The sequence below is a fragment of the Diceros bicornis genome, chromosome 25 (assembly GCF_020826845.1).
Source record: "Diceros bicornis minor isolate mBicDic1 chromosome 25, mDicBic1.mat.cur, whole genome shotgun sequence".
NCBI classification, from domain to species: Eukaryota; Metazoa; Chordata; class Mammalia; order Perissodactyla; family Rhinocerotidae; genus Diceros; species Diceros bicornis.
In genome coordinates, this window is record NC_080764.1 from 12,326,358 (window position 1) to 12,337,584 (window position 11,227).

The window sequence follows — 11,227 nt, forward strand, 5'->3', positions numbered from 1 at the left end:
CAAAGCCTGGCAGTTGGGACCGTTGGGCTCCCGGTGTTCTCTCTTAGTGTGGCCGCAGAGGGCGGTGAGGGAGGGCGGGACTAGAGGCGAGCTCTGGGGGGCAGATCTGGGGTCCTGAGACTGTGGGTCTTGAACACTGTCGGGGTGCTGAGGGGCCAGAATCGGTCATCCCTTCACCTTCGGTTGGGGGGGCCGATGGGGGGCAGGGACAACTATAGCTTTGCCCCCCCGCCAATGTGCCCCTTGGCTCCCCACCCACCTCAGGATGGGGAGGAGCCCATTCAGCTCTCCCCCCGCCCATGCCAGAGACCCCCAGCCTCTGGTCTGTCACCCAGCTGCGTTTCTTGAGATTTGGGGAGTGTGGCTGTGGGGTGAGGGTGGGCACTGGGGTGGGACCAAGACCTGTACTGTGGGGGTTCTGACCATCCCTGGGTCGGGGCTTCCAGTGACCTTCCTGCCTGGGGTAGGGTTTAGGGGAGGACAGTGGAGGGCAAGGGACCTTAGGGCTCAACTCAGTGCCTCTCTCACATCCACTTGGGGGACGGACCAAGCCCAGGCTCACTTTGGGGGTGACATTTGCAAAGAAAGGACTGTTCTCCTGGGGAGTGGAGGGGAGGGGGCCAGCATGGATATGCAGAGCAGACCTCCCCCAGCCCCTAAAACCTGCTCCCCAGCCCCTCCTCACACCAGAGTGGCAAAACTGAGCAAAGCAAGCAGGTGGAGAAGCCAGTGGTGTGAGAAAGCAGATTCCCTGTTATATTTGCATGACGATTTTACTGTATTTTTCTGAGCAAACATCTGTCGTGTATGTGCCAGTTTGTCCAGACTCCCCTGCCCCCTCCCCGCTGCCCCTTTCCCACATTCCCTCTGTTGTGATCTGACAAGCAGCTCTTGAAACCCGGGGAGGGGCGAGCTCTGCAAACGACCCAAAACAGGTGCCACCAAAACACCCCGTGCCCCACCCCCGCCTCCTGTCTTTCTGGACGTCGCCCACAAGTGCCGCCTCACCTCCTCCCTCGTCTCGTGTCCCCACTTCCATCCCATCCCTCCTCGCCCTTCCCCTCTTCACTGTCAGAAAGGGCAGCCCCAGGGAAGGGAGCACGGGAGGACCTCTCCTCTGTCTCTCTTGCCCCCATTTTGCAGATAAAGAAGTTGGGGCCCCCGAAGAGGGAGGGGCCTGGTGATTCGGCTGTCAGGTGGGGTGGGGGGTCAGTCACACTGCTGAGTACAGGAGGCCAAGAGCTTCTGGCTTCCTGGGCAGCTGTATGGGGAGGCTCGGGGCCCTGAGGGAGGAGCCCACGGGAGGAATGGGGGGTGGGGGGGTGGAGGCTCCCAAAGTGGGCCTGGCCTCACGGGAGGGGGAGCTGCCCACAGGAGGGTTCCCGGGAGCATTCCTGGTGGAAGAGGACCTATAAAAACCTCAGCCAGTCTCATTCAGGGGGCTTTAAGGATAGGTCCCCATCTTAACAGCAAGGGTCTTGCCCCTCCAGGAGGTGAACCCACCTTCGCTACCCAGGTCACACTGATATTTGAGGCAGAACAGGATCTAGAACTCAGGCCTCTGGCCTCCTGGCAAGGCCGGATTCCCAGCCGCCCAGGCCAGGCCCCTCGCTCTGGGGAAGAGGCCCCTGCACCTGTAGCCCATCTAGAAGTCTTCCTGCATCTGCATCCTGGGTCCTGTTCAGGATAGTTCTTCCCCAGGTGGGAGCAAAATAGGAAAGAGGAATTCTGCTTTACACCAAGGAGGCTAGCTGGCCCGGCTGGGACCCTTTGTTTAAAACAGTGATGAGAATGGTGGACCTGGCCCATGGCTTAGGCAGGCTGGGAGGGCAGGCAGCCAGGAGAGAAAGGAAGAGGGGGCTCCTGGGGAGGAGGAACGGGCTGGGGGGTGCTGGTGGAGTGGGGGGCAAGCGGGCTGGAGATGTGGGTGTTGCACCCTGGACCTCCTGGGGGAGGCCTCCCTGCCTGGGGTCATGCCTGGGCTTGCTGTCCCTATCAGAGAATCTGCAGAGGAAATTCCCGGGGGCCTGTTCCTGGAAAGTGGCACCGATGGGTCCACTCTCTCCTCTAGGGCACTGCAGGCGCCGCTGACCCTCTGTTGGAGCTAATGGCCTTCCAGAAGCGAAAAGCGGAGGTCTGGCGAGAAGAAAGCTTAGTCTGGTGCAGACACCTCCTCAGGGGTCCCGGGCTTGCTTCTCTCCCCAACAGGAGGGGCCTTTTTCTCTGCCCGCCGATGGCCGCCCCGGGAGATCTGTGGAGGCCACCTGTGGCCAGGCCGGGAGATGGCTGTCTGCGAGGCGGTGGGAGGGGAAAGACCCCCTGGGGAAGAGTAGGCCGGGATAGCCCCAGAGAGGCAGGGGAGATCTGGGCCTGGCTGAGGGTCGCTGAGGGTCTCTGATGTTCCCACCTGGAAGTCGCTCGCCCCCTCCTGGAAATTTAACAGAGGGAGAAACAGAAGTCCAGGAAAGGGATGGAAGGAAATCTTCTAGGGTCTTCAAACCAGTAAGGACAGACTGAGGCCAGGAAGGGAGCTGGGCATGGGGGACGAGAGTGGTGGATCCCAGCTTCTAGTGGGCTTACATGCAGTGAAGGGACAGCCACAAAATGTTCCCCAGTGATGGACACTGTGCAGAGAATTTAAATAGGGTGACGGAGTGGGGGGGGGCTGGGGCGCCCCTCAGAGGAGGAGGTGACCAGCAGCCAAGCTCTGAATGACGTGAGCCAGAGGACTAGCCCACGGGCCACGTGAGAATGAGTCTAAGGGGAGAGTGGGGTTGGGGTGGCTGGGTGTCCCGAAGTACCTCCACGGGTGCCCCCACCCTCCGAGGGAACCTGTCGTTCAGCAGCATCCCACCCTATTCCTGGCAGAGCGGAGCCCTCTTCCCGGGCCGGTGGAGGGGCGGGCAAGGCAGGGGAAGCCCCGAGGGCGTCTGCGCTCTGCAGGGCTTAGGGGCAGGGCTGCAGCTTGCCCCACCCCGAGGCCACTAGGGAGGTTGGGGCTCCGCGGATCCCAATGGCTTGCCTGATCCCGACGCTGTCCTCCCTTTTGCCAAGACTTACGCTCCATGGCCACCTCAGTGCCAGGAGCTGCTGTGCTCCTTGTCCATCCTGACTCTGTATCCTCCCACCTTTAAGACAGAACCAGTATTTACACTCCTCGCCTCTCATGCCTGCTTCCGAGTCTGCCACTGAAGGTCCCTCACTGCTGCTGAGCTATGGGGAGAGAAAGGGGGACTCGAATGGGGCGGGTGGGAGGGTCTGGGCAGCCTCTCCTTCCCCTGCCCCTCGCTAAACAAGCACAGGGCTGGGCAGGGGCCAGGGGTCCCTCCTCCCTCCCTCCCTCTACAAGGAGCCACCAGCCCCACGGCCCCGCCCTTGGCACCTGGTTTGGATTCTGCAGAGCTGGGCTCTGGCCCTGGGCTATGAACCTGTGAACCCTAGCTGTGTGTGGACCCTTCCTCCCTCGAGGGGCCTGAGCCCTCTCCTTTTCTTCTTTTAGGGGGGTAACTTCATTTATTTTCTCTTCCCTCTCTCTGCCTCTCCCTCCTCCCCATTTCCTGTTTTAAACTGAATGGCACGAAATTGTTTTCCTCAATCGGAGATTCCTGTATGGAGAGAATCAATTTCTATATTTGCAATAAATTTCTTATTTAAAACAACGGGGCCAAGGTCTGTGTTGAATGTCGACCCCCACTCAAGTTGTCCCAGCGCCTCCAGTTTCTGGTGCCCGGTCCCCAATCCCCTTTCTCACCAGAGCCTCACATGCAGGGTTAAGGGATGGGGCACATTGAGGGGCAGTCACCCGTGGTCACGGAGAAAAGAAGTGTGTCTGCCAGACAGAGGGGGGCCAGCAGGACACAGAGGGTCACTGCCACCCCCAGCCCACAATCCCGGCAGGTGGGGCCTGATGGCCTGTCCTCCTGAAAACCTGCAGGCCCCCCTGCCAGCCGCCCTCCCTCCCCTCCGTAGTGTCCTGGCCTCCATCAGCACTTAGAGACGGAGGAGCATGTGGGCATCACTAATTCCCAGCTGATTCCCAGGGGTTATGCCCCCTTGCAGGGGCCGAGGACCCCAGTTTCTCACAAGCCTGCCTCTAACTGCTTTCCACCCTTGGAGGGTGGGGATGGTGTGGGACCCGGTGGGTCTCCTTCTGGCCATTGTCAGGCCATCTTCCAGACTGCCTGCTGCGTCCCCTGGTGTCCCCCGCACACTGGTCTGCGGCCTGCTCCTCCTCGGGGAGCAAGAAACGCGACTTGTCTCTCTTGTCAGGCATGGAGCTCAGGTCTTCATCTAGTAACCTCAGGCTGAACTGCCAGACCTTTGCTCAGCTGCAGCCTGAAGCCGTCTCCAAGCCCCAGCCTCCTCGTGTCCCCAGGAGGCAGAGCCCTGCCTGCTCTTTTCTCAGACCCCTGCCCTCCATGTGGGGCAAACCCCTCCTCAGGGAAGGCCCTGGATTCAGCCTGGATTGCTCTAGGGGGACCTGGAGTGGACGCCCGGCACTGAGCTGTCTCCTCGTGAGTGATGTCACGCGGTGGCATTGGGCAGCTCCGCCCCTGGGTCAGCAGTCCCTGTGGCCCATGAGTCTGTTCTCCTCATGGGCCTGCCTTGTGGGCAGTTGTAGGTAGAACCTTCTTGCTGGCTGGGGCTCCCATGGACTGGAGATTTCAGCTTGGACTGGGGTCTGGGCCCTTTAGACAGGAGCCCAGTAGCGGGGGAGACCCCACTTCTACACTCTGTGTTGTGCCCTCTCAATGGGGGCTCTCTCAAACTGGTGCCCGTGGAGCTGCGCTGCGGTGGCCTGGTTCTTCTCACTTGTCCAGGAAGTCTGCCACCCCCCACATCCTCCTCACCTTGACCCCGTCCAGCTCAGGACTGTGTCCTTCTCCCCCGGATTCATGAGCATTCCTCCCACGCAGGAGGGCTCCCACTTTGCTAGGCGCTCTGCCAGGGCTTGGTTTGAAGGTGTTCACAGTTCCAAGGTTATTCTGTGACCCCTCGTGGCTGCTGGCAGGGGACCTTCCTCTTCCGTTTAGTGGCCTCGCTCAGTTCCCCTCCCCCACGCTCCCACCTTGCCTTAGCAACAGGGAAACCTCTCCCTCCAGAGAGGCCCTCACCGTGAGCCCTGTGCCTAACAGGGCACTGGGGACGTCCCTGGGTCTCAGCTGGTTGTCAGACGCAAGTCCCTGAAGGCGCGGCCCCCAGATCCCTACTGCCCCCAGGCCTGCTTCCTCCTGTCTCTGCCTTGGGTGGTCGAGATTTCTGTGGGACCAAGGGCCTTCTCCTCCAGGCCGTGGCCAGAGCGACCTCCAGACCCTTGACCTGGGCCCTCTTGGCCTGCCGCATCCCCTGGTGTCTCCCCACCAGTCTGCGGCCCTTTCCTCCACAGCTATGAACCACCTCTGCTCCTCCTCAGGGAGCAAGAAACGCGCCTTGTCTCTCTTGTCAGGCAGGGAGCTCCGGTCTTCATCTAAGAAGCCCTCCTTCTACTGTTGTTGTGAGGATGGGGGCCTGTTAGCCCCTTCTTCGAGGGAAGCATTCAAATTCAGCTCTTGGTGGTAGGCTGCTTAAAGTGATTTCACAGTGTCTGAGGTGTTTTCTTCAAACCTTCCTAGACTGTGGGGTTGGAGAATCCAGTTCTGGGTCTGGACTCTTTCCTGCCTCCAGCTCACGCCATTTCCCTGGCTTACGGGTCCCAAATTGAAGCTTCTCAGCCCCTCCATTTGCAGGGCCCCGAATGAAAAAGGGCTCAGCCCCCGTGGACTGCCTTCACAGGGCCCTTTATCTGCAAGAAAGGAGACCTGGTACAGATGTGAGTCAGAGGTGAAAGTTCTGGCCTCCCACATTCCCGGTGTTCCCATCCCTCCTCCTGTGGGTCAGCCCTGCTCTCCAGCCTTGCCGTCCCAGGAACTCAGATGTTGGCCCCTTCCCCTGGTCCCTAGCTCTTGGAGCATCCTTTCCTCCAAGCTTGTTTTGGTTCTCAGGACGTCCTGAAGTGTGAGGTCTGAACAGCAGAGTCTCTGGGGCTGGAGCACTGAGTGGTCCACCGGGGCCTGTCTGCCTCCCCCTCCACTCCTGCCTGGAGGGTTTTGTGTCTTGATCTCCAGGGTCCAACCTGCAAGTGAGGTCAGGGGCTGCCTCTCTGGCCTGGCTTGGGTCCGCTTCTCCTTCCCTAGGCCTGGGCCCCAGCCTGCTGTCTGTTCTCTTCTCTTCTCAGTGCCAAATCGGCCACACCTCGTCCTGCCCAGCTCCCCTCTAAACTGGAAGCCCTGCCCCGAATCTCCTTTCTTGGGCTACGATATCCCTCACCCGCATGTCTGACAGCCTGTCTTCGGTCCTCACGGTTCTTGCCAAACTAAGCAAGATCATGTGTTTACACAGCGACGGGGGTGGAGACATGGGCAGTGGTCGCCGCTCAGTGTCCCCGGCCTCAGTATTCTTGCCTTCCCTCTTCCTCCAGCGCCCTCTTCTCCCTCGTTGTTTAGAGAGCTACCAGAATCTGTAATGGCCCAGTAGGTCACACTCACCCGTCCACCCCTTTCTCTTCTCACTTCTACAAACGGTATCTCTGGCCCACTCTCTGTTTGCTTGGCACAATAGCTGTGACTTGATGGACTTTGGCCCAAGCCCTGTGGCAGAGAACAGAATTCTCTAGAGCTAACTTAAGCGGGGAAGGATTTGTGAGAGGAGACAAAGAGATGTCCAGAGTTATTGGGGGAGCTGAAGGCCCAGCCTCAAGCTTGTGTTTTCTGGACTGACTTGCAGAGTAACAGTGCAGACGGGGACCACCTACGAGGCTGCTGGCCCTCGGCCCATGAGGAGGTCTCGGGCTGCTGGCGCCAGGACCACGGCAGCAGAATGGATGCCGTGGAAGCTGCCGATGGGCTGGGGGTTCCTCTGCTCGGGCAGGGGGTGGTCCCAGAAAGAGAAGCATGCCCTCTGCCTCACTGCCTCCCTCCACATCTCTCCGAAGAGCATATGACCTGCAGAACCGAAGCCTCCTCTGACCCTCCGCCTCAGAGGGTCTCGCCAGGCCGGTTTTAGTTTTCCGGGTCCACAGTGCCTGCAGGAGGGTAGGCCCGTACCTCCCACCCATCGCACAGACCGAGTTGTGTTTAATTCCCCCAGCAACCCTGTGAAGTAGGTGCTTTAGCTCTGTTTTACATTTTGGGGAAGAGGATCAGAAACGGGTATTTCCCCAAGCTGGCACAGCTCCTCCCGAGCAGGCTGGGATGGAAGCCCTGCCCTTTTACTCCCAAGCTGTGCCCCTCCCTCTAGAGAGCTTCTTCCAGACATCCCCCAGGCCAAGGTCCAAGGCCCCGAGGCCCAGTTAGGGCGCTGCGGGCCGTCCCAACCTGTAGGCCAGCAGAGAGTGGAGGGAGGCCAGCTCTGCAAGAGGCCCAGGGCCTGGGACCATCGTGCGGCTTGGACTTGCAGGAAGATGTCCCAAGCTCTCTAAGACCCTGCATTCTGATTGTTGCTGTTCACATCCTGGTTACTTCTGAGCTACCTGTTGCAAATCTTTCATTTCAAGATGAGAAGAATAAAGTCCAGAAACCAGGGGATGAGGAAAGCCTTCCCAGGTCATAGGGAGCATGGCATGACCTGGGAGGATGGAGGTCAGGTCTTGCGATATTTCGGTTAGGCCCCAGAGATGGGAAGGGGAGGAGGCAGATGGGACCGGGGTCAAGAGGGGCTCTGCCCTGGGCTGTGCACATCAGCCCCCAGCTCCTCCCTATGGGGCGATGAGGCTGCAGGGCTGACACGGCATGCCCAGGGTCTCCCCACTTCTAGACCCTGCTCAAAATGCCTGAGATTGTCTGCCCAGTTGGACCTAGGTCTGCATCTAGGGTCTGTCCTCCCAAAGGCAGACTGTGCCGCCCATAGCAGAGAGAGTGGCTGTGCATGGGAGATGTGCACAGAGCTTAGATGTGTGGGCTGGGGAGCTATATGCATGCATGCGAGACCCCCTAAGTGGTGGAATAGCACTGAGAGTGAGAAGGGGGTGTGCTGTGGGTCAGGAAATGGGGGCTCACTTTCCGTGGGTCACCACATTTAAGGAGTCCGGGAATTTGAAATTCAGATCTGCCCTAGGTCATTAAGAAGGTCTATTTGTCCAGGCAGGAGGATGTTCTAGTGGTTTGTTAGCTTGATTTATAACTCTTAAATATTCAGATGATGGTACTTGAACTCTCCTTTACATTCACGGCCAGGCTTTGCAAGCACTAGGGGTGGGCCTCTGCTCCGAGAACGGAGGGAGCCCGCGGGGGGCGTCAGATGCTGGGGGATGGGCCCGTGTTTGGAGGAAAAGCCTCCATAAACGGTGTTGGATGAGGAAATGGTTTTGCTTTTTTGTGTCTGGGAAAGAGTGGGGTGGGCTTGAAGGCGGGTCGCAGAGGGGGGAATGACCCTGCGGAGAGGGGCGGAGAGGGAAGCTGAGATGGCATAGCTTGGGCCCAGGAGTGGGGGGGGCCTGGACCTCCTGGGGGCGGGCGGGGATGATGGAACTGGCTTCTGAGGGCAGGAGCGGGGGCGGGGATGAGGGGAGGTCAGAAAGTCAGTTTGCATTTGGGGTGTGTCCTCCCTTTGCCTTTTCCGGCTAAGTTAAAAAAACGTTTCCCTTCCCTCTGCTGCGTAGCAGAATCCCACAGCCCAGCTGGTCTTCCTAGTTTCTTACTCTGAGGGTCAGCCCGCAAGCCTTGTTCCATGTCCATCTGGGGCACCAGCGCTGGCTGGCATCTGCAGTGAAGAAGCCAGAAGTAGACATGGCCTCGGTCTCCTGGGAGCAAGAGATGCTGAGGCAGGACAGGGGCCCCGGGGCCAGTGCCAGGTGTGGGGAGCTGCATGGATGTGCCATCCCTTAGTTATTTATAAAGTTCCTTGCACATTCTTCAGGTGAGGATTACGTGCTGGAACGTAATCCTAGTAGAGAAGAGGCCTCATGTGGCTCAGTCTCTGCAGTCAAGACCATCCTAAAGCACAGTCGAACCATCAAGTAGCAACAAAAGAGGAATGCCACTCTTGACTTTGCCCTCTTGAAGAACACCCAGACTGTATTTAGGATTTATGGCTATCCTTCTGCTAAGCCCCTTCTTTACTCTGCACATTTGACTCACGCCCAGAAGCTGTTCCAGCACCGCGTCCCTCTGCTACTCTGGTGTTGCTGCTGTCAGCTCTGATCCCAGCACCCCCCATTTTTGGTCATGGGTCCCCCTTGCCCAGCTGCTTCTGGCTTAAGGACTGTCCCGGCTTTGGGGCCTGAGGGCAGAAGTCTCCCCCTCAACGCCCTATTGCCAGTTGCCAATCGATTCCCCAGTCAGTCCCTGAGCTGTCGCTGTGCCAGGCCTGCTGGAGGATGCTCTGTGGGGGAGGGTGGTCCAGGGCTCCTGCCCCAGAGGACCTCACTTAGGGACAAAGCACCTACTGTGTGTCGGCACTGTGCTGGCACACAGTGTTAGCCATTTAAACTTCACAACAGCACCGTGAGGTAGGCATTAGGTCATTGGATCTTTGCAGGATGCCAGTGAGGTAAACGTAGTTCTGATCCCCAGTGCACAGGCCAGGGAACCGAGGCTCATCAACATCGAGGAACAGAGGCAAGGCCAGACTCCCCCAGCTCGTGCCCCGCCCCAGGCCCGGCTGCCCCCACTGCCCATCAATAGAGGAGGAGACCTCCTAGGCCGGGCCGTGAGCCCAGGGCTGCACTGACCGCCAGGGGTGACCCTGAGAAGGGGAGGACGGTGGCCAGGCTCTGACTTGGAGTGCTCGTCTGAACTCCAGGGCCTCAGTTTCCTGCTCTGTGAAATGGCGCTAGAGACACTTAGGTCACCAAGCTGTAGGTAGGCATTAAAGACCAGAGAGTGGAGGTCCAGCCCAGGGAGGCTGCTGAGAATGTTAGCTGCACGAAGGAGGGTGTGGCAGAGCAGCAGACACAGCAACGGAAGCATGTGCTTTGTCCGAAAGAAACAGAGCCCAGAGAGGGTGCGTGGGGGCAGCTACGAACCAGGAGGGGGTGCGGCAGAGAGCGGGATAGAAGGAAAGGGGGAGCAGCCAGGGCATGTGGGGTGGGAGCTGGTGGCTGCCTGGCCAGGGAGGGCCCCGTGTGAGCGTCCAGGAAGGACCACGCCTGGGCAGGGCCGAGCCTATCGTGCTGAGGGTCGGGGTCGGACCTCACACCGCCCAATCCTCTCTGAGGCCCAGACCTGGGAGCTACTCCTTCCTCTCCTTCCCCACCCGCATCTGGTCAGGTCATGACGTCCTACAGATTGTGTCTTCAACGCTCCTTAAATCAGAGCTCTCCAGGGCGGCCCTAATGGGGCCTCCGTCTCTCTCTTGGGCTCCCGCCACAGCTGGACAGAGGAGTGGGGTGCAAACCCCGCCCTCACTGATTCTCTGCTGAGTGCACTCTCCGAAGTCCCAGGGCTTCAGACACCCCCCATATGTTCATTCTCAGCAAAGGATCCAGCTCAGACACCCCCAGCGGCCCCGCAAACCTCCTGCTTCCTACGGAAATGGCACCTTTGGGCTGCTCAAGCCGACACCATAGGTTGTCTTGACTGAGCTGGCCCCCGCGCTCCCAGCCTCCGATGCTGCAGCCTGTCCTATTGACTTGACCTCGAAAACCCATCTCGAATCTGGCTGATCCCCTCCACTACTTCCTGTGTGGTCCAAGCTGCGTAACCCTTCACCTGGGCGACTGCAGCAGCCTCCTAACTGGCCTCCCTGCCTCTGTCGTGAGCCCCAGTCACTCTCCTCGCGGCAGCCAGAGGAACCTCGGTGGGCCCCTTATCTGTTTAATCTCACTGCTTCCTCCAGCGAGACTGAGAAGGCCATTCATCGAGTCATGCCTCTGGGCCTTTGCACCTGCTGTTCCCTCTGCTGGGCGTTTCCCGCTGAACCTCCACTTCTCCCCTTGATTGTCCCTAAAAGAACCCTCATTCTGTTCAGGAGCGCCCTCCCCACCAACACACAGCACTGCACATGGCCCCACCCGGTGCCCCGGGGGAAATCTGGATTGGGTTGAGCCATCATGGTGGTCCTCCCTCCCTTGCCAGTGATTGGTTGAGGAATGGCCATGCGACCCGGTTCCCACCAAGCAGCCGAAACCTGGTAAGCTTCTGCTGAAGGGTCTTGGGCTTCTTTGAACGCCCTTGTTGTATCTAATTGGGACGCAGATACCTGGATCCACCCCAGCCTCATGGCCACGAGGGCTTCCCTGTAAGCAAAGCTG